Raw genomic sequence first — 3,930 nt, 5'->3', positions numbered from 1 at the left:
GGACTTTACAGCTGTTTGGTGTTAAACTTTGGCAAGAGGTTACCTGTTGCTTTCTCTGGTCTCGCTTTGGCTGCTTTCTTTTTAGCTTACTGCAACGCCTTGCACACTCAGTGGTGAGCTGTGCAGAGGAGGACCTTACTGGCTGGGACTGTGACTCTGCGCCGGCCTCTGGCTGTCCCTTGACAGAGACCGATCCCAGTTTCCCTGAGTTTTGGTCCGCTTTAAAGATCCCACTGCTCGGTGTCCTGACTCGCAGCATACAAAGCAATGACTACAGTCCTGCAAGTTCTGCTCAGTACACTTTGGACAAAGGAACGCTTTCTTTTGGAGGTGGAGAACCAGATCAAGGTCCTGCAGGAGCAGTTTGATAGCAGCATGAATGAGAAAGAATATTTGGTTAATACGATGGCTCTGACAAAGGCCCGTCTGATCAGGGCAGGGAAGCTAACGTCCGCTCTTGGTGACGAACAAGTATGCTGGGAAGAAAGTGTAGCCCTGTTTGAGCAAGAGATCATCAATGTTGTGGGAAATGTCTTCATTGCAGCTGCTTGTGTGGCATATTATGGCGCAATTACTTCCCACTATAGACAGCTGCTAATTGACCAGTGGATAACGCAGTGCCAGAACCTGAACATCCCAATCAGTTCCACTTTTAGCCTGATTAACATTCTTGGTGATCAATATGTCATCCGCCAGTGGAATGCAGAAGGTTTGCCTCTTTTAGGTTCTATATGACCACAAAGATGGCCAACCCACATTACCTGCCAGAGGTTTGCATCAAAGTTACAATTATCAACTTCACTGTCACTAAATCTGGCTTAGAAGACCAACTTCTCAGTGATGTGGTGCGTCTTGAGAGTCCGCATCTTGAGGAACAGAGGAACGAGCTGATTGTGCGCATCAACGCTGACCGCAGCCAGCTGAAAGATATTGAAGACTGCATTCTTAAGCTTCTCTTTACCTCTAAGGGGAATATACTTGACAACGAGGAGCTAGTTCAGACTCTCCAGGAGTCAACGGTGACTTCAGAGGCCATAAAGCAACGTCTGGAAGAGGCAGACGCAACTGAGCTGTTGATAAACTCTGCAAGGGAGCGCTACAGGCCTGTGGCCACTCGAGGATCTGTTTTGTACTTTGTCATTGCCAGTCTGTCAGAGATCGATCCTATGTACCAGTTCTCACTCAAGTACTTTAAACAGCTCTTTAATTGCACCATCGAGACATCAGAGCACTGTGCTAGAAGAGCGCCTTCAGATCCTCCTGAATCAAATCTTGCTAAACTCCTACATTAATATGTCAAGTGGACTCTTTGAGCAACACAAGCTTATCTACAGCTTTATGTTGTGCATAGAAATCATGAGGCAGCGTGGCAAGATCTCTGATGGGGAATGGTGGCACTTCCTAAGAGGAGCTTCTTCACTGAAAAAGGAGTTTCCAGAGCAACCAGATGTGCCATGGCTAAGTGTTTTTTACTGGCAGACATGTTGTGAGCTGGAGGACACACTGCCTTGCTTCAAGGGCATCTCCAAAGAAATCACTAGAACCCATATCCATATTAAGCTAGGGCATTTTGAAGCATCTTTAAATCCAGAAAAATGGAATGGCTATGTGTCAGAGTTGCCTTCTCTCGAGGAGTCCAAAAAGGAGAAACAGGAGATAAAAGGCTACTGGAATGAGCTATTGGGATCTTTCCAGAAACTAGTTCTTATCAAGAGCTTCATGGAAGAGAAGGTGGTTTTTGCAGCAACTGAGTTTGTGATTGTCAACCTGGGGAAGGAGTTTGTGGAAAACCCTCCAGTTGACCTGGCTAATCTCTATAATGACATATCCCCTACCACCCCATTGATCTTCATCCTCAGCACAGGTTCTGACCCAATGGGTGCCTTCCAGCGCTTTGCAAAAAAGAGAGAGTGTCTCGACAGGGTCGAGGCTATCTCACTGGGGCAAGGCCGCTGGACCTATAGCGGAGAAGATGATCCATTCAGCGCTGACAAGTGGCAACTGGGTCGTCTTGCAAAACTGCCATCTGGCTGTGTCTTGGATGTTAGTCATGGAGGAGCTCATTAAGACCTTCACTGACCCTGACACATCAGTCCATGAGAACTTCCGTCTATTTCTCAGTTCCATGCCGACCAAAGTATTTCCTGTTACAGTGCTCCAGAACTCCGTTAAGGTGACTAACGAGCCTCCTAAAGGCCTGCAACATGCAACGAGCCTTCACAGAGATCACCAGCAGTTTCTTTGAACACCATATTTTGGGACACCAGTGGAGGAAGATTGTCTTTGGAATCTGCTTTTTCCATGCAATCATCCAGGAGCGGAAGAAGTTTGGTCCCCTGGGCTGGAACATCCGCTACGAATTCAATGACAGTGACAGAGAATGTGCTCTGCTCAACCTCAACCTGTACTGCAAAGATGGCACCATCCCTTGGGATGCTCTGGTCTACATCACTGGTGAGATCACATATGGAGGGAGAGTGACGGATGCCTGGGGCCAACGGTACCTAAGGACAATCCTCAAAGGCTTTTTTTCTTCAGAAACTCTGCAGCCTGGCTACACGTACTCCCCCTCAGGTGTTTACTACGCTCCAGAGTCAGATGAACTCGAACAATATAAGTATATTGAGAATCTTACAATCATTGATGATCCTGAGATCTTTGGTATGCATGAGAATGCCAACTTGGCTTTTCAGCGTCAAGAAACTATAACCCTGATCAATACCATACTGGATGTTAATCCTCGTTCTTCAGCACAACAGGGAGCTAAGAGTAACGATGACATAGTCTGCGAGCTCGGCGAACTGATTTTAGCCAAACTGCCCGAGCGACTGGACATGGATGAAGCAATTGACACACTGTTTATCAAAGACACCAATGGGCGCATTAACTCCCTCACAACTGTTTTGGCCCAAGAAGCAGACCGATTCAACAACTTGCTTAAAGTTCTCAGGATGTCTCTTATCACTCTGCAAAAGGCAATAGCAGGTCTCGTTGTGATGTCAGAGAAAATGGACCGAATCTACACAAGCTTTCTGAACAACCAGGTCCCCACCCACTGGGCAAACTCTGCCTACCCTTCCCTTAAACCGCTGTCTTCTTGGGTCAGAGACTTGACTCTCAGAACTTCCTTTATCCAGACTTGGATCACACGTGGTCAGCCCAAATCACTTTGGATCTCCGGGTTCTTCTTCCCTCAAGGCTTTCTTACTGGAGTGTTGCAGAATCATGCCCGGCGTTACAGTTTGCCTATTGATGAGCTTAATTTCCGCTTCAGCGTGGTGCCGGCCTATAGGGATGAGGAAGCAGTCTGTGAGGCTCTACGCACTCTTCCCATTGGTGCAAAACTGAACATGGATGAGGAGGACGGTGTACTTGTTCACGGCATGTTCATGGATGCCTGTCGCTGGGATGATGTCGGCATGGTGATTGATGATGCGCTGCCTCGGGTTATGAACGCCATGCTGCCGGTGGTGCACTTTGAGCCACAGCAGAACTACGTTCCAGAGCCTGACCTCTACCACGCTCCTCTGTACAAGACCTCAGCCAGAGCTGGCACTCTGTCCACCACAGGTCACTCAACTAATTTTGTGGTAACAGTAATGCTTCCCTCCAAGCGACCCAGCGACTACTGGATATCCAAAGCCTCCGCACTCCTGTGCCAGTTGGATGATTAAATGTTTATTCGAGTGCAAAGTAGAATTTTAAATGTCACCAAAACATTTGCACAGTAGCAACTGTAATAGCGACACAGACCGCAATAAAAATTTCACCTGACTGAGCTGTGTAGTGTCTTTGTTTTCTGATGCAAGGCTCTTAGCGAGTTCAAAGAGGTCTTGACCTTGGAGTGAAAACAAGCGTCTCCTGATATTCCAGGCGAGTTCCTTTCTCTCAGTCGACATGTTGTATGTATTTCTGATTATCCTTCAGCTC

At 47.3% G+C, this 3,930-nt stretch overlaps 1 pseudogene; it reads left to right on the top strand.

The window, feature by feature from the left end:
* The first annotated feature begins 405 nt into the window (after positions 1-405).
* LOC102195215 (dynein heavy chain 6, axonemal-like) lies at positions 406-3,916 on the top strand (annotated as a pseudogene).
* Positions 3,917-3,930: the final 14 nt, after the last annotated feature.

The sequence above is a fragment of the Pundamilia nyererei genome, unplaced genomic scaffold (assembly GCF_000239375.1).
Source record: "Pundamilia nyererei isolate P.nyererei 1_Seehausen unplaced genomic scaffold, PunNye1.0 scaffold00056, whole genome shotgun sequence".
In the NCBI taxonomy this organism is placed as follows: Eukaryota; Metazoa; Chordata; class Actinopteri; order Cichliformes; family Cichlidae; genus Pundamilia; species Pundamilia nyererei.
This window is presented reverse-complemented; position numbering and strand designations above follow the sequence as displayed.